The sequence below is a fragment of the Alligator sinensis genome, unplaced genomic scaffold, assembly GCF_000455745.1.
Source record: "Alligator sinensis unplaced genomic scaffold, ASM45574v1 scaffold140_1, whole genome shotgun sequence".
NCBI classification, from domain to species: Eukaryota; Metazoa; Chordata; order Crocodylia; family Alligatoridae; genus Alligator; species Alligator sinensis.
Genome location: NW_005841836.1, coordinates 2,346,158 through 2,366,100, shown reverse-complemented (window position 1 = coordinate 2,366,100; position 19,943 = coordinate 2,346,158). Strand labels below are relative to the sequence as shown.

Below are 19,943 nucleotides of genomic sequence, written 5' to 3'. Positions count from 1 at the left end.
TTCACGTTAAATAACCTTTTGGTCCATGCATATAAGAAATCCAATGTGGTTGTTTCCTCAATAAGATGTCCTTACTTAGTTTTTCTATTACTGTTATCAGAGAGGATCAAAACAGACAGATGCATTTACTGTTTTCCATCAAAAGATAATAAAAAGAAACAGTTTATAAAATCAGATTATATGAAAAATTGCCTAATGATTATAATTTCTAAACCCATTGCTGAATAATGATGTATTCAAGAGTTGTCATCGTATGATGAAAGAAACCTAATATGAAAGATTTCTCTATGAAGAATGACTACAGATGAATTGCACAGAGATACAATCCTCTGATAAAGAACAATAAGGGCCTCTAGAACACTTAATAATAGACTACTCAGGATGAATTGAGTATTGCAATAAAAGCCCATAAATTAAAAAGTTTCAAAATGATTTCTGATAAAAGACATGCCAAGGTGAAATAAAAAAAATCCTTGAAATCAACAGATATACCGGCTGCAGTACATTAGGTAATAAAAATACACTCTATAAACTCTAAATAATTGATTTTTAAAAGAATACTATCACATCATATACACAAAAGCTTTTGCCTGGTAAATCTTTTATATAACTCAAATTAAAGTATCTTCATGAGTGTGCTGAATACTTATGAAAAATACTTTTCATGTGACAATGGGCCAATACATTTAACTTTACCAATAGGTCCAAATCCTGACACTGCTGCTTTTTGGAGTTGGAGCCTATTCAAAACTCAGTGATTCAGACAGGTTTCAAGGAGCAAGGAAATCCTAAAGTGACATGACTTTTCGGGACAGCTGTCCCCAGAGATGGGGTTTATGTTTCCTCATTGACTTTTGTATACAAATGAGTCCCCTGAGTATGCATGGAGTGTCACAGGTGATATTATAGCTGGGGACAACATGAAAGGACCCAGGTTTTCCAACACCAATACACATGATAGAGCCAAAAATGCCAAGACAAACACCCAAGAAACTGTAGTGGAGGATGATAACAGTAGGTCTTTCAGGACCACTTATGTCAAGATCCTTTTCTTTGAAGAATCCTTTGAACCTGAGCCCCAGACCTCACATTTCTCCTCAGAACAGGTCAAAAGACCCATATATCTTGAAGTTATATTGTCTACCACATAACTGCTCAACATTTGGGTAACCACCTCACCTTTTACTATGAATACGGTGCAGGCAGAGAATGCCTTGTCTAAAAGGTTTGGATTCCCCTGCCCACCAAATTTCATTGATAGTGTTGATGTGAAACACACCAGCTCTGGCCTTCCAGGTATCTGTAAAGTTTTCCTCTTGGTGGGTAGGTAGGTAGGTAGGTTTTGGGGTAGGGTTTCTTCTCCTTTTCAGCTACCACTACTTTATTCTTAAGCCTTGAAAGCAAATCCTACCATCTGCTCTAGATGTTCTCTGGAAATGTATGAGCACCAAAGAATTCATGCAGAAGTCATGTATGTGTCCATGTCATGTTCAGAGGGAACACGACCGCAGACATGAGCCGCAGGTAAACAAGGATATTATTCATATTCTAAAGTTATATTTATTACAATGTTTGTATATGGTCCTTTTTGTTATGTCAGTGTTTTTTCTTTCCTTTAGTGGGGATATTGCATTCACTGGATGACATCTAACAAGCCTCCAAAGTAGCTTAAGTCTCTACAAGTTCCTCTTCAGATGAGGCTGCTTGAGAAAGACAAATTCTCTTTCTTCCTAGACATGTCCATATAATATGTTATATTAAGCACCGGGCCTCCTATCTGCAGTCAGCTTGTAAGGCTGTGCTCCTGTACACCAGGCACACTTCCCAGTGTTGGAGGTCCTAAGCAGGATCCTTTGAAAAAGCCAGTCTTACCCTTTGCTGTTGAGAATTTGGCTCATCATGACATCCATGGTGTCATTCCTTCTCCACAGTGGAAAGCCAATAAGGTAACAATCTTCCTACCATTTATTCATAAGCCATAACAAACTAATCTTACAGGAGTCACTCAGGAGATATAAATGTGGGGATCATCTGAAGAGCCCGTATATTAGAGTCTGGTTCCTGAACTGGTACAGAGCAACTCTGCTAGCAGTAGGAGGGGAAAGCATAGCTCTTACTTACAGTAAAGTGGCCCCAACCAAGATGAGACCTCCACTGTGACAAGCCCTTTACAAAAACATCAAACAGTCTCTGCTCCAAAGACATTACAGTCCAAATAGGCAAGATGGGGCGCACACAACAGCATGTTCTTAGTCTTCATTTTATAGTTGGTGAAATCAGACACACATAAATTAAGGCCTAGGTCCCTAAACAGGCATAAGCAGGATTTATCTGCCATCTCAGACACCTCATTCTAAAGCTGTGATCATCAAAAATCCTGCCTACCTGTCACCTAGCCTAGGGCTGCTTAAAGTCATTAGGAGCCTAGGTTCTTGACATACAAGTTTCCCAGGCACCTAAATTCTGACCCTGGGCATATTAGTCTTGGCAGATCAGAGCATCTCAGCACTTATCTCAAAACCTCAGTCCACTCTTCAGGCATTCCCTCGCTGCCATGACAAGGTCTGGTTAGTGTTCTCAGGGTAAGATGCTTTTAAGTCTGATGGTCAAGATGCTGTGTTGAGAGGAAGGAGGTTTAGATCCTCTCAAGCAGAAGAAGGAACTGAACCCATGTTTCCTACATCCTGGATAAGTGCTTTCACTAATAGACTATTGATAACAAAGTGGGATTAATGCCTCCCCCAACTACCATGTTTTGAAAGGAATGTCATGGCTTTTTTTAAATAAAGGGTTTAGGTGCCTAACTCCAGGAGAGTTAGGTTCAGGCTTAGGAACCCTGAGTTGACAGAAGCACATCCGTGCAACCGAATATATGGTACCTGAGCCCCAGGGAGGGGAAAAATTTAAGACACCTTTGTTCTGGGAGTTTGCAAGTGGCTACCTCAGGCAGCTCTCCACTCAGCATGCTCTGGCTTTTTTGGATCCTATTGTGAGGCACCTAGTTTTCCCCATGCATTGTACAACTTAAATGGTGTGAACTATCTGTGATCAGGCACCAAAAGGTAAGGACATGTTTGAAGATATATAAGGAGTTTCTAGCAAAACTACATCCAGCTTTCCTGAGTCTCAATTTTGAACTTTAACCACAAGCTAAGCCTCTTTATTTAGCTTTTACAACTCAATCTGACATGAGGTAGGTAAAACAAGGGGTTTTAAATGGTAAAACTGGGCCAAAATGCAGATAGCTGTGCTTAAAATAGCTGTGTTTGCTCACTGCTGCACAGTGAACTGAGATGATTTATTATAAGCTGTACCAGAATATATTATTCATGTTAGAGGCATGGGAAAGGTCTTTGATATGTATCTGAAAGAGCTTCAAACCCATAAAAGAGATAAATTTTGTATGAATAGTGTCACTGAGAGTATAGATGAAACTCTCAGACACATCCTCATATCACATAATATAATGTAGAGCCACTATACTTACACAATCCTTGCATTAATTTCACTTAAAAGAAAAGTTCATTAACATATCTATGTACAATGATCATCTACCCAACCCAGGACTTGAGGCACAGCATTATGTTTTAATTTTCTTTTAATACATAATACATACTGCAGTCTAGGAGTTGTTTGAATTTTCCGATACCCTAATTCCCTCACATACTTCGCAGCAGCCTTAAAATCTGCTGTTCTTTTATTAAAATATTGTTGCTCCTAAATGGAAGCTTGTCAGTGCCACAGATCTAGGTTTCCTATCCCTTTGTGATAGCTTCTAACACCCATTCTTCCAGAGACAGTCAAGAATTTAGGGCCACGTCCACATGAGTGTAGATGTTTGGTTCCCTGGGGACAACTAGCAGCAGCACACCTTGTGCTGCCACTACTTGTCCCCAGGGAGGCTTACCTGGGGTCCTGGGGGCCTCCTGGGGCTGCAGCAGTAGCAATCCTGCCACTCAGAGCCTGGCTAGTAGCCAGAGTGTGGCTCTGGCCAGTCAGGCTCCAGTTTTGAGGTGTGCACGCTGCCCCTGTGTGCACAGCTGTGCTTTTTTTTGTGTGTCCAAAAAAACCCCTGCACTGCTCTTTTCCAGCACAGAGACCAGCTGAATGTGTGGTACCACATGGCCATACTCATATGGACACAGCCTAGGAGTTCAGAGATGATTCACTTGGTTCAAATAAGCAAGCTCTGTGTCAGATGCTTCCAGATATTTCTTTCTTCTCCTCCTCAGTATCTAATGGCAAGATTAATCAACATAAGGAAGCAGGCTGTTAAACTCTGTGGATCAGATCTTCAAAAATTATTGAGGGTGCTCAACTGCCACTGAAATCAGAGGGGAAGGTTCTTTTATGATATCTTTTATTGAACTAACTGTAGAGTTGGGCGAGAAGTTAGACAAGCTTTTGGGTACAAACTGCCTTTTCAGATGGGATTGTCAGGAAAGGCAGTTTATACCCAAAAGCTAATCTGTTTTCTCTCCCAGCTATACTGTAGGTCCAATAAAAGACCTCACAAAAAAACCCTTGCCTCTTGCACATTTCCTGGACCATAATGACTACAACAACATTATAACCCCACTACAGCATATAGAAATGAAAAGCATCTGGGCCTCAGCTCATGCAATGGGACAGATCCTCCATCAGTTGAGGTGAAGCTCTGCTGATTTAATTCAGGCATGCCACTAGCCCCAGAATGTTTGTGTCTTTCTGGGATTGAGTAAAACAAGCTCACCGATTCTGAACTAACAGCGAAGCCCCACATTCAATGTCATCTAATTGGTTATTGAGCAAACAGGATGTGTCAAGGACTCCTTTTGCACCATCCTAAATTGTTACTTCCTGTACTCATCTCTAGCTACTGTTTGGATTAGACTGTGATTAATTATGGTTTTATTTGCTTCAATAAAGAGACAGCTAAGTGCTTGCTACAATTGCATTTGAAACAATAATAATAAAGTTTCCCAGTAAATGCCTGCAATTAAAGCATTCACTATTAATGGTGCTAATTAACCTCATACACTAACCAGCTGGTAAAGCATACACAGCCCAAGCAAAAAAGAACAGCTCACTTAAGTGTTTAACTAGCCTGCCAGGAACAGAGTTCACAAAGTGTGACACTGGTTGCATTGACATATCACCAAGCTCTGTAGGCTCAGAGGTTAGCATGGCTGCTGTGTACTGTATCACTGATAGATTCTAGTCTTAGTGTAAGGGAATCCTTCCAGAGATGGAGAAATGCCAGAGGTATTAATCACTGCATTTCCTGGTGCCAGCACAGGGGCATAGTTAGGATTTCTGCCCAACTAGTCTGTCCTCAGCCTCCATGTCAGCCCTTCTGACTCCTTGCTAGAAGGGTTCACTGCCTCCAAGTCTGTAGACAATGCAATTTACATTTAGATCCACAAAGGTGTCTGATTTCCATTCAGATGCTAACTCCCCAGTTCCCCACTGATTTTATTTCCTGTTGACTTCATGGGAACAGGCACTTAAGCAAGAGTTGGTCTCTTAAATACTTCTGTGGATCTGGCCCTTAGAGTCTTTGAGCTGCCTTAAATTTGCCTGAGAACCAGTTCATCTGGGCCCAGGGGAGCACAAACATGACCTTGGCACTCCCATCCTAAACCACACTGAATAATCCTTGCCTGTAGCTAGGGTGGCCATCATAGAGGACATTCCGGATTTCTGTTACTCTGTCCTCTGTCCTCTATTGATACAAAACCCAATGCCTTTATGCCCTCTATTTTTCTCTTCAAAAGAACAATAGAGGACATAAAGGTGTTGGGTTTCAAATCAATAGAGGACAGAGGACAACCGGACTATCCTCTATGATGGCCACCCTACCTGTAGCCCTGGCCATGATCTTTAGCCAGAGAAGACACCATGGGCTGGTCACCTGGAAAACTGTCAGCAGTAACACTGGAACTGCTCAGTGACTAGCAGGACTGGGCAAGTTTTCTTTGGCGAATACTGAAAAAACATCAGTTGTGGAAAAACTGAAGCTGTGCATGAAATCAGGTTAAGTTTGGCAAATTGTTTCAGACTAAAAACAAGGGGGAGAGGTTCAGAAAAGGCCACAATGTTTCATTTTGACATTTTAGAAGAGAAATATTTCAACTTTTTGTTTTAAAGTGTTGCTGATTATTTAGAAATTAACCTATGCTTAGAGAGAGAATTTTAAGGGGGTTGAATAACCCACAAATAGAGCAAAATACTTCATTTTAAGTCAAATGAAATAAGTCACCATTATTCAGCTTCCTTATTTCATTGAAAACTGTAAACATGTTCTGTTTTTCTGTTCCATAATTCCACAGGCTGTAAATGCAATCCTTGTTTTATCACCAGTCTAGTTAGTATGTACCTGAACAACAGGAGCATCCTACTGATTCTTCATAAATAGGGACCTACTTAATTTGTGGTTTTGCAAAGCCATACCTTTGGGGTTCAACAGCACACACACTGGCCTGGAGAACTCGCTATGTTTCAGGTCAATGACTTCGAAGGAAGTCCAAGCACTCAAGTACTGAATTAGATTAAGTATGGCAAATTGTTTCAAACTAAAAACAAGGGGGAGAGTCTCAGAAAAGGCCACAACCTGATTCAGTGCCTGAATTGCCACTGAATGCTGTGGTGTCGATTTCCACATCTTCCTACTTCCTCTTGCCTTGTCCTGCTTCTGCTCCAAAACAAGGAAAGGAGAGGGCTGGGGATCTCTGCTCAGATTTGGGAGGTATGTTAGGATATGCAGCAGTCATGCCTGAATATGGATCCTGTTTCTAAACCCTCAGCCCCCACTGAGCTCTGCGCTGCTGTGCCTATGCTGCTATCTATACCTAGTTTAAGCCAGCTAAGGCACCTCTAGGGGTTACTGAAGTCACTTCTGTAGGGCATGCAGGGAATGTAGAAAGAAGATCCTGGATCACTAGGGTGTCCATATAGGAGAATGTGAAATTTGCCCCCACCCCTTCCCCTCAATCCGTCATAAGAGCTTCCATTAATCAAACTAACTTATTTAAAGGCACTTCTGCTGTCTGCTAGGGCTTTCTATGTCATAGCTGGTTCCACTCCTGCCCCATGCCCTATGCTCCATGCCCCACACCCAGGACACCTGTTATTTCCACCAGTTGTCTGGGACTGGTCTCCAAAATCCAGGAACATCCCGGTCAAACCAGGACATATGGTTACCCTATGAATCACCCTCAGCTGGCTACTTGGCCTTTAGTGTTGCTCTTGCTTGACTACTTCAGTCTTTTAGAGACAGGGATGAGCTAAAACCCATATCCAATCTTCCCCAGCTTTAGGTCTCTCCCTGCACTCAATCTCTGATGCAGCTTGGCTTAGTTCTTTCTACATCTAATGCAGCTTGGCTTAGTTTGCTGACCTTGTCATTAGACCCAGCTTCCCAGAACTCCAAGTTGTACTGCCGACTTTGAGACCCACTCTTCAGGCAGGAGGCCAGGGGGAAAGTGGCATTGACAGTCCTTGAGTTTTCCTTTACTTTCACTCCCAGGACTGGAGGAGCCAGCTCCACTGCAATTGAGTAACCAGGTGTCAGAGTAGTCCTAGCTTGTGGGCTGGAGTGCAGCTAAAAGCTGCCCTCTGAAAATTAAGTTATCTCTGAAAGAGAGGTTCTCCCCCTGACACCCAAAAAAAAAATCTGCTTTCCTTGAAACATTTGAATTTTTCATCAGAAACATAAGCATCCAAAAAGTTGAACTCTCCAGGGCAAAAGAAATATCTTAGCTAAAATAATCTGATTTGAGGCTGAACATTTTTTGGCATGCAGAATACCCAGGAAAAATGAAAATTTCCTGTGAAAAAGGATCCCACTTTTTGACCAGTGCTGGGGAAGGAACTGGTTTAGGAGTAAGAACACCTTGGCTCTGCCAGTGGCCTACTGGATGATCTTGAATGAGTCCCTTCACCTCTCTGTGTCTTTGCCAAACGAAGGAAATGATACTACTATTGCCTGGGATCTGTGGAGGGAAAGTCCATGTAAGAGCTAAGGATTATCATTTATAATGTCTGTCTACAGTTACCAAACTGTTTTGTGGCATTCTCTCTTGCAGGAATGGACTGAAAACTCCTGCTTGCCATTGTTGTCCCTTGTTCCTCCTTCTTCTCCTTCCTGCCAGTGCTTTCTCCATTGACTGTTTGTGCAAAGAAGTTGCCACCATCTTGTCCATCCAGCCCACCTCAAGAGACCTCAAGCTTTGGCATGAAAAGATTGGGGATGATGGGGGTCCAATCTTGCTGCTAAGTCCCTGCAAGTCTTCCTAATAGCAAAGGCAGGTGAGGAGGCAAAGATGCTTGGCACTTAGGATGGGTGAGCCAGTCAGATAGGATGCTCCAGTATACTCCTTGCCATTTGCATTGCTGGAACAGTGGGCAGCTTTGATCAGAAAGGAGCCTCCTTGCACTGGGCACTCTGCATATATGTAAATTAGTATAACTCCACTGTAGCCCACTGGGGCTCCGTTACCGATAGGTCCATGATCAGAGTCATTCTCTAAGGCTATGATGCTGGCATGTTGCACACTCATTGCCTTGGCTTTAAAAAACATCAGTCAAAGAAAAAACATCCCTCTAACCTGCAAATCTCATTCCTTACTAGGATTTTTCCTATCTAAGGCCTCTGCCATTGGTTCTTGAGAAGAAGCCTAATGAGGAACAATTCTTCATGGAAGAACTGGAATCACAGAAGAGGAGGAACAATCCCTCAGCAAGAAACAACATATCACCAGCAGCTTCTCTCTTTTTCTTGTTGGAGGATGATGACTACAGTTTCACACCCTCAGTTCTCAAAGAGAGACCCAAATTGCTGAGTGTCTGGCATGAGTCAGAAAGGGTTGGAGTCCAGCTCTGAATCAGAGATTTCATAGATTTCATAGATTTCATAGACATCAGGGCTGGAAGGGACCTCGGAAGATCATCGAGTCCAGCCCCCTGCCCAAGGGGCAGGAAGTCAGCTGGAGTCATAGGATCCCAGCAAGATAAGCATCCAGTTTGCTCTTGAAGGTGTTCAATGTAGGCGCTTGAGCCACCTCCGGTGGCAGGCTGTTCCAGACCTTGGGGGCTCGGACAGTAAAGAAATTCTTCCTTATGTCCAGCCTGAAACGGTCTTGCAGTAGTTTATGACCATTCGACCGAGTCGTCATCCCTTGGGGTGCTCTGGTGAACAAACGTTCCCCCAGATACTGGTGGTCACCCCTGATAAACTTATAGGTGGCCATCAGATCACCCCTGAGCCTGCGCTTTTCCAGGCTAAAGAGCCCCAGGGCTCTCAGCCTGTCATCGTAGGGTCTGCTTCCCTGACCTCTGATCATGCGCGTGGCTCTTCTCTGGACTCTCTCAAGCTTCTCCACATCCTTTTTGAAGTGTGGAGCCCAAAACTGGACACAGTACTCCAGCTCCGGCCTCACTAAGGCCGAGTACAGGGGGAGAATGACGTCCCGGGATTTGCTTGAGAAGCATCTATGGATGCAAGCCAGCGTTTTGGTCGCTTTACTAGCCGCCGCATCGCATTGCAGGCTCATGTTCATCTTGTGGTCAACGATGACCCCCAAGTTACTACCTTATAAGCTAGATGTGAGAGTTGACAGTGGATAAATTATTCATTTACTTTGTTGAACAGTCAGAACAAGGCAGTGGAGATGCTAAAAGGGATTGAATGGTATTTAGTGATGGTGCAGAAAAGATAACAGAGCACTACTCAGCATGCTTATCTTGGGTTTGCATCAGTTTGGAAGGTGTTTCCTTCAGGGTACTGTATAAGGAAAATAAAGACCAAGTAATACATATTCTACAGTTTCAACATAGTTCTGGGTATTTTCAGTACAGTCAAATACAAGGAAAGTACATTTTTCTGGCAGTAGCCAATACTTGTCACATTAAGGACTGTCTTAGAACTAGGGATTACGTCTGCATCTGGCAGTATTTAATCTGTATGCAGTAAATTACTGTAGTCTGGGAAGACACAAAACAATTGAAGTTCTTAAAGGGTGGAAACTTATCACTGGTGAGTGTGCATCAGTTGACCTGTTTAGATTGGTCAAGCAAGACCTACCCGCAACAAACCCGTGCTGGCTATCCCTTAAGATGTTGGCGTCGGCCAGTCCATTAAGGATGGCCTCTTTAATAAACTTTTCTAAGATCTTCCCCGGGATAGAAGTCAGGCTGATGGGCCTATAGTTAGCCGGATCCACTTTCCTCCCTTTCTTGAAGATAGGCACCACATTGGCCTTCTTCCAGTCTTCGGGCACTACACCAGAGCACCAAGAGTTTTCAAAGATCCGTGCTAGAGGCTGGGCTATGATGCTCGCCAGCTCCTTGAGTACCCGATCCACTTTCCTCCCTTTCTTGAAGATAGGCACCACAATTTTGAAATTCTCTCTGATGTCGCTCAAACCCTTTACTTAGGCAGATAAAATATATGGTCTGATATCCAGAAGGACTAAGCACTGGAAACGTCTGTTGACATCAGAGAAGCTGCTTGCTGAGCAAATTAACATAAAGTTGCCCCTGCTTTTCCTCTGGCTCCCCACATATCTGAAAAAGGACTTTTTATTGTCCTTGATGCTCAAAGCTAGTTGGAGTTCAGTTGCAGCCTTGGCTTTCCTGGTCTGCTCCCTACAGGACCAGACCAGTGCAGAATAATCCTCCTCAGGAGTCTCCCAGCTGGACGGAGGGTCTGTGCACAACCTTACAGGGTGTGTGTTCTCTCGTTTTGTCTGGATGGAGACTGAGGAGGACACCTCGGGGTTTCAAGACAACAAGAAAACCTCCCTTTCGGACAGCTTCTCCTCAGGAGACTCCAGATATCCAACAGAAGGATACAAGCAGTGTAATGTGGATGTGGACAGGTGACAACAAGAGGCCTTCCTTCAGGTGACTGTGATGATGGAAGGTCTTCATTTTAACCCTTCCTCTGAGGAGCCACATCTCTCTGCAAGGGGCCACCTTTACCCTGACTTGGAGAGGCTTCCCTTCCCTGAGTACATAGCTTACTTGAAAGGACAAGTCTCTGAGGACTCCAGTGAGCTTCCTCCCCAGAACACTGGCCTTCAGACTTTACAGTTCGCAGAGGATGAGGACATTTCAAGTGACTGTGACAGCGAGACAGACTTTCCGGCCACACACACTGCAGGAGGAACACTGCCTCCAGCCACCATGCTAACGGAGACTTTTGAAGCTGGGACATGGGGAAAACATGGGACCATGGAGGAAAAGAACTACCAAAAGCTTAAATTCCAGGGCTATCAGCAGGTGCATTATATGTCAAGAAACTGATGGCATCATGAGGAGGAATGAAAGGACAAGCATTTTTCAGCCTATGCCTATTTGTGCATCGCTACCCAGACAGCATAGCTTCTATTAATGTCTGTCCTATCAGGTGCTACAGCTCCAATTGCAAAAAAAGTGTGCTTTCACTGCAAGTAGCTAACACCCATTCACCATCCCGCTGCAGAAACCCTGTGACAATAAGGCACTGTGATTTTACTGCAGAGCAAATAGGGCAAACTCAAATGTGGGTGGGGTGTATGGTGATGATCTTGCAGCAAACACTACAGGTGCCTTGCCATCCTATAAGAATTTATGGTGAGATATGGATTGTGTGCTAATTATCTCTCTGTAAAAACACTGGTGTATCAGAAAAAGCAAAGTCTGAAACAACCAGCCCATGCTGGCAACGTGTCAGGTTTCAGTCACATGTGGCTCGGGACCCAAGCTGATACACCACCAGTTGCTCATCTCGGGTTGCAAAGTTATTCCTCCTCCTTGGTGGCAAAAGTAAGGGTTGAAATTTTCCTCCTTCACAAACAGTTTGCCATGTTTGCTTTTGTGGGATCAGGAGAAACTCAGGGTCACCCTGTGTCACAACAGAGAGGAAAAATCAAGGCCAAAAATATAGGTTGTGTTTATGTTTGTTATTTTTTTCATAGATTTATAGATGTTAGGGGTTGGAAGGGACCTTACAAGAACATCAGCTCCAGCCCTCCTGAACTTAGGCAGGAAAGACTGCTTTCTTTTGGTTTGTATAAAAATATGCGTGTTGGAGGTGAAATTCGTCTCACCGGGCAGAGCAGCTCAGTGCTGCTATGGATTGATTAATAACTGCATGTTTGCATTTGCCCAGCCAGCCCAAGTGAGGGCACCTCTACACACCTGGGAAAGCCTTCTGCCTTGGTTTGAGTGATATTCTATGTGCTCCATCTCCTGTCTCTCCTCCCTGGACACTATTTGCTGTCAGTGGCTGCTGTTCCCATAGTGGGTGGGTCTGGAGCTTGCCCATCCCTTTGAGCAAAGTCAAAGCTTCACTGAACTACATAAGGTCGGGGGGCAGGCAATAGGCTAAGTGGCTGATGGTGAGACCTTGCACTTTTACTTATATTTCCAGGTCAAAGGAACTTGTTACTGTTCTATTCCAATAAAGAAAATAAGGACAAATGAAACTACTAAATAAGAGAAAAATGCCAGTAGAACATGTGTAGGACGTATGGCCTTTGGTGAGAGTTTGTGCACTGCCTTTGACCTCCCGTCCGCAAGAAGGGAAGGACAGCAAGGTACTAATGGAGGCCTTTAATACTCACCGCCTTCCAAGGACTGGGAGATCCAAAGGGCAGATCAGATGATGTGGGAGCTGGTTAACTGCATGCAAAGCCTTTCATCATCCCATATCACTGTACCTCATGTCTTTTATGACTAGACAGCAACAACAAGGCTCTGAATGAGATTGGTAATCCAGAGTATTGTTTCACACCAGTCTCAAGGCAGGACTGACACCTGTCCCCAGAGGTCTGTGTGAAGTGGACTGAAAATATTAATCCAGTTTCTCTAGAGGGGAATCATAGCCCCAGACACCAAACCAGACTTCCTTCCTTCTTTAAAACTGAAGAGAGAGCATGAGCAAAGAGGAAATAGCACTTGGAAAAGATCCCATTTCTTTATAAAAGAAGTAAAGATTATGGCCTAGTTTTCAGAGGGACTGAGCACCTGCAGCAGGAGTGAAAGGGGAATGTCCATTTCTGAAGTTCAAGCCAGAAGCATGCAATAATCGAAGGAAATTGCTACATATGCTGTACTCTTGACCTGCCACTAGCAGGCACTATTTTAGAAGACCGATGTTTGTGCTTGGTACCCTGTAAGATGCCACACAGCCAGCCTTAATAGCATAGCAAAATTTGGCATAACTTCCCTGAGACAGAATTGAGACATAGCACATCTAAGATCACAGACCTTGCTGTTGCTAAGTTCAGAGAAAAGTGCTCATGCAGGTAGACCTGTGCAGAGTGGATGTCAGCCTCTCACTGTGTTTTGACAGAAAAAAGAGCCTGATAAAGCCAGATGCCATGTTCACATAAAAATATAACAGCTCCACCATCTTGTACAGTTCCTCCAATCACTTATTTGTTTTACTTGTCCTGCATGTCCTCCAGTATATGCAGTCACGTGCTGCACTTAATCACACCTATTCATTTAGCAGTACATGCAACCATTCTAGTATCATCAGGAAAAGCTCCCTCCCCCTCCATGAATTACAGGCATCTCAAGAAAAGCAAGAGCGAACCCTCTGCAGTAAGAGTTTGACATATCAGAGGTCTTGGTTCAGTTCCCTGCACCAGCACATGTCTTCTAGACCTGCCACTTACTCTCTCTTTGCTTCTCCATCCTCATCTGCTAATTGAGAATAGTGATCATAGTCAGTCTGACAGGGGTTGTGTATGAGTTAAATAACTAATGTTTAGGGGATATAGCAGTGACGTGGGAGGGAAACGAGCACCTTTATATACAGATTTTCTATCTCATGAGACATTTGTGTGAGATTCCCACTGAGCCAAATTTTAAAGTCCTGAATCCTCGACTTCTCAAGTAGATTTCACAGCAACCGTCCACTCCACACCCACCACTGGGGGCACTGGATGGAGGGGGCAGGTGAGGCCTCCATGTAGACAAACCCAGGACTCATGTGGACAGGGTGAATTTGGTGGGCTGGATGGACAAGATGGTTGCAACCCAGTCCTATAACATCTGAGGGCTTCAACAAGCTCTTTTGCTTGACAAGATACAAAAACAAAGGAGATCAAGCAACTAGCAAGTGACAGGAAGCTTCTCCTGGTGCCTACCTGTTTTTATTTCTTACAAATTCAACTATGGGCAGATTTAAATACTCAATCAGTGTTGGAAGGTACAGTGCACCTGGAGAAGACAGGAAACTCCCAGGTGATTTGAGGGATTAAGATATTCTACATAAAAACAAACTTAGCCTCCTCTGGGGATACTTATATCTGGAGCCTTATGCAGCCCTGTGAAAGTTTACATGATACACAGCCCCACATTGATCAACAGCCACCTATGAGGTAGGACATGGTCACCTAGTTGTCATAGTGGTGCTTGCATCACAAAGGCTGTTGGCTCACCTCTGTCCTGGGTCCTGGACCTGGCAGCTCAAGTGGCTCCAGACCCCTTTGCGATAGGAGCTGCTCGGTGCGTGAGAGAAGGAAAGCTTGTTTAAGCCAACTTTGAACAATGGAAGTAATCAACCGGAAACTACCCAGCAGAGGTAAGATCCCCATGATGTTCTCCATGCCTAATCTGTAGTCCCACACCCATTGTTGGAAGCACAAGGAATAGGTGGATTAGCTAAAATCAGCTTTTCTAGAGCCAGATTTTCAGTTGTGCAAACCAATGTTACTTGGTGGCCTGGACTATAGTTTGGGTGATCGATACCAGGTTAGGATCAAGTCTTCAGCCGCTGAACACTGACATGCCTCCGATCATTGGAGACTGTGCTAGATGTTCTGGGAAAGACCTCCTTCCATCCCTGAGGTATGTCTGACCCTGTCCCCTTGCAGCCAGGTGGGTGGTGTGAGGTGTCTCTTTATACATTACCTAAGCTTAAGCACTAGGGTAGCCTATAGACATGCTAGTTCGCGTTCTAATTAGAACACATTGGAGCTGGATCAGTGAATCAAGTCTGCTCCACTTTCTAATTAAAACGTTTCAGCATTGACTCACTGTTATGTGTCATAAGCCCTTCCACCCCAGCTCCCTCCCTCCACATTTTAAAATGTCTGTGGGGGTGCTTTAGCTAAAGCTCATTGAATAAGCTTTAGTTAAAGTGCTCCAATGGTCATTTTAAAATGTGGGGTGCTTAATACAAGTGATGGTGAGCCATTTTAATTAGAGTGGCTGTTGGAAAACCACTCTAATTTAAACAGCCCCTCCCCATCCCTGGTATGTGTATAGGGAGCCTAGCTTTCAAAACTTTGGCCCTAACCCATCCTTTTGGGTGTGTGATCCCAATTTTCCAACTAATGATCAAGGACAAAAGAATTGTTATTGTCTGCATGACTTTCCTTTAGTTTCCTGAAAACAAATGTCACTGTAATCTCCCCTTCCAACTGGCTGGGCTATTTTGCAAGCAAATCTTCTAGCATAACAGAGCAGGATAAAGGGGAAAACGCATCTTCTTCTCCCTGACCAGGTCCACTCTCGCCCCTTTGGCTGGCACAGCTGTGGCCATTGCGCACAGGACTGATGATTATAGATTTTTACCTTCTGATGCTGGCTGACACTAGAGCATCATCTCCATCCTGACAAAGAAAGGCTTTTTCGCAGAATTAAATTGCACTAAGGAAAGTGCTTCTTTGGCAGTACCAGCTGCCTCAGCCCAGGAGGGTGGCCTGGAGAACTCTCCCATTGTTGTTATGCTAGGGAATCTTTTCTTTGTAGCCAGGCCACAGGGTTTGGCTCCAACAGAGCTGCTAGTGGGTGGTGATGAACGAGACCAATGTGATTTCTCACCCGGAAATTGACAGAATCCTTTTCCTCCATTGCAGGTTTTTCCACCAGTGATGCCTCTGCAGAGAGATGCCTGATGGACCAAGCTCAGGGCAATCTTGGCCCAGAGTTTGGCCAGGCAGATGTGGAGCCTGACATAACTGTAAGCCTTCTGCTGGAGAGACTCCAACAGGAGGAGGTAGGGCAATGTCTTTGTATCACGCGGCTGCTTGAAGCATTTCCTTCCAAGGCTGTGCAGGGTGGGACCCCAACTAAAACTGGTCCTTGCCCATCTGCTCTGTCTTTTCCATTCCTCCTCTCCTATTAAAGGTCACAATATAACATGCTCTTGTTATATTGTGATGTCACTATGATATCAGGGCACGATGACATCATCTCCCCCTCCCCAGTGGAGGGTAGATATGGTATAAGCCACGTTCAAACAAGCCCTCACCCTGCAGATAATGCTATGAGCCTCTTTAGTGTCTTCCTCTAAGTGTCTCACAGCACTGAGATATGAAATATAGTTTCCCCGCAGCCTTGTGAATCTGAAAGCCTCAGCCTTGTGGCCCAGGAAGTGAAGTGACTTGCCCACTGTCCCCCAGCAAGTCAGGAGAAGAACTAGAAATACAGCCTGCTGAGCATCTGTCTAGAGACCCTGGGCAACACACTTTCCCCACCTGATTTGCTGTCATCCAAGTATGACTCCACTGGGTTAGTCATCCAAGTATGACTCCACTGGTTCACAAATATTTCAACATCTTTCTTCATTCAGTAACAGAACCCATCACACAATGGTTTTTGGCAGCATCTTGCCCGGCAAACTCCTGCTAAATTTGCTGCTCAGGATCACCCGGCAGCTCCTTGTTACTCCCCCAGTGACCCCCTCTCTGATGAAAACATGTGTCAGTCACTCCCACCTCCTCAGCACACTGGGGTGACAGTGCCTGTGATGCATCTAACTGCTTTTCTGATTATATTTCTGTCTCCCACAATTCTGTTACATTGTGCCCTCACAGTGCCTGACACTCCTGCCTTGTTAGTGCTACCTGTGAACATCTGCATGAAAGGACAAACCCAAGCCACCCTAGGTTGTGTTCCTGTCCAGGGAGCAAGTTCCCCCTCAGACTGGATGTAGAACAATCCCTGAGTAGCTGTCCAACATCACAGTCCTGGATGATTTGGCACTGGTCCCAAAGGAAATCCATTGTGCTCTTTCTTGGTCTGTTCCCAGGAGACAAGAATAACCATTTACTCCAGCCTGGAGAAAGTCTTGCAGGGGGACACAAAGGGCCTGGATAGGAGCCTTGTCAGAAGGATCATCCACTTGGCCTCCAAAGACATGAGGGAGACCCAGGTGAGTGAGCTCTGCCCCAGTTTCTCCTCAAAAAACCTTAGTCTATGCCTAGTTTGCTTGGTCCAATGTAGTTTGAGTCTATGGTGTATCTCCTGCATGGACCCTGGTTAAAGGCTACAGCCTTGCTCAAGACAGAACTCCTCCAAATGTTTCTGGAGAGCACGGACACAATCCAGACCAGTGCTGAGCTCCTCTGCTGAGAAAGACAACATTGCTTAGGTGCTTTGCTGGGAACAGAATTGTCCAAAAAGTTTCCTGGTCCATGCTGAAGCTGTCCTACAGCCCAGGTGAATGCTGCAGTTGGCCAGCCAACCTGAGCCAAAATATTGTTCATCCAAGTGTTTCAGTTGGCATTTATGAGTGAGGGATCCCATGCAAGGAATCATTAGGGGGACTTAGTGAATTCAGGAACAGCTATTACAGTGTGTGGCTGGTAGGTGGTGGGGGAGACAGCTTGCTTGGAGCCAAAGGTTACCCAAGGATGCAATGGACTTAAGGGAGTGGCCAAACACTAGGCCAGTGGAGAAGCTAAAGCTAGTGAATCATTCTCCCTTCCCTTTCAGAGGAGGCAACTTTATCCCCAGTCTGACTTACCACTGTATAAACAGTGCATCAGGCATCTGCTCCAGTTTTCATTTTTTATTCTAGCAAGAAAATGATGAACTGCAGTTGGCTGCAGGAAAAACCCTCGTGGCACTTGCTGTTACCTTTTACAATTGGGTGATGTACGAGCTGCAGAGTCACGTGGGCATCATGGACCTCCCTCCAATTTTCTTCTTGATTAGACTGGGCAACCTGGCCTCAGCCTATGGTACAGCATTGCCTCCCTTGCTTCCAAGCTCTGACCTAAGATGGTAGAGGGTGGAGATAAATACCACTCTGTCCAATGGGGCTATCACAACTGAGCTGGGTTTGGAGCCTGAAGAGTCTGGCTTCTGGCTCTAAGGTGCCAGCACTAACTTCTGTAGCAACTGGAAGGGCCTTCAGGACAGGAAGGAGTGGAGATCAGATGGGCAGGACCCTCTACTCCCTCCTCCTCCCCTGCATCTGGGCATGGGAGGGGCAGCAGACAGAGGATTGTCCTACATAGGGGAGGTCATTGTGGAGTTTCTCTGACATCTTCAAAGCCCTTTTGTGCTGCTCACCCACCACATTCCTGAGAGTGAGGGATGAAGGTGGACAGGAATGTCTCTAAGTGCGCAATGTATCCTCCTCCTGCAGCACTAAGGTCTGAGCCCTACCTCGTGCTGATGCTCAGCAAATTGCATTTTGTGCTGAGGCTGGGACCAACCAGATGAAGCAGGCTCTGTGTGGAGGTGAATACCAGCCCCACCTGCAGGTGCCTCCAGAGGGCACCCAGTGCCTAACACAGAGCCTGGGCCCCATTGGAGTGTAAGCGGGGCCTCCACTGTGCTTCCTGGGCCTGATCCAACCATGAGTGGAGAACCCTCCCTCCCCAGGCTGGCTGGAGGCTCTAAGCAGTGAACAGGATTGGGCCCTTTATGACTCTTCCAGAGTATTTCCCAGGAGCAGTCAAAAAGGCTGGAGCTGCATCTAGGCTCTGGGGCAAATGGAGCAGATTGAATCCTAGTTGTAGCCCCTGGTACCTGCCCCACCTGTCCCAAATTCTCCATCTGCCCCAAGCGGCGCAGGGGCTGCTGGGACATTGTCATGACCACCAGGCCTGCATGTCCTGCTGCTGCAGCAGCACCTCCTCACTCCAATGTTCCTGTGCAAACATCTTGTCTTTTCTCCCCCTCTGCAGTTGTGGGAGGCTTTGCCTGAGCTGCCAACATGAAATTCCAGATCAGGGACAAGAGCCCATTCCCCAGCTGTTGGGCAGCCAACTACTGTTTCCGTGTGCTCCCTTTCTTTAACCTCATGAGCAGCAGCTGGCTGAGCACCGAGGACCAGGAGGTGAGAGCTTCTGTCTTTCTAGTTCTGTAGCACAGCTGTCACATGTCACTACATCTGCCTGTCTGTGCAGTCCTGGCAGGGAAGACCCAGTCTCAGGGGCTCATATCATGTGCCTGAGAATATGCTCTGCCCACAGGCAGTGTGCAGTTGTGTGTGCTAATGGGTGCCAGTGAGCACAGGGATAGGGGGCAGCTCCTTCCAGGCATGACTCATTTGGTGCCCAGGCCAATGGCAGTAAGGAGGAGTTCACTCTCTCTGAACATGAATCTGGACACATCAGCGCAGCGGGGAGGTATGATAGGGGGCAGCTCCTTCCAGGCATGACTCATTTGGTGCCCAGGCCAATGGCAGTAAGGAGGAGTTCACTCTCTCTGAACATGAATCTGGACACATCAGCGCAGCGGGGAGGTATGCCTGCGGGTTCTCGACCACCTGGGCAATAGCAATCATCGCCTACTGGAATTCACCATCCAGTGCAGCGTGTCAAAGGCTTGCAGCAAGGCAGCAGCCCTGGACTTCAGGAGGGCAGATTTCAATGAGGTAAGGAGACTAGATGGGGAGGCACTGAGGTCCCGGAGGGGAGGGGAGTTGGGAGTCCAAGAAGAGTGGTCGTTCCTTAAGAAGACGATCCTCCAAGCCCAAAGGGCAACAATCCAAATGCAGATCAAAGGGGGCAAGCATGCTCAAAAGCCTTCATGGCTCACCAAAAGCATCCACAAACATCTCAAAGCTAAAAAGGAGGTGTACACCCAATGGAAGGGAGGGGCCATCACCAAGGAGGATTGGTGTAGAGACTGTAGGGGGCTGTTAGGAAGGCTAAGGTGGAGATGGAACTGGGACTAGTGACCCGAATCAAGGATAACAAAAAGTCCTTTTTTAAATACATAGCAGG

The 19,943-nt window shown here is 45.5% G+C and overlaps 1 pseudogene; it reads left to right on the top strand.

The window, feature by feature from the left end:
* Nucleotides 1-920: 920 nt before the first annotated feature.
* Nucleotides 921-11,286, top strand: LOC112550034 (annotated as a pseudogene).
* Nucleotides 11,287-19,943: the final 8,657 nt, after the last annotated feature.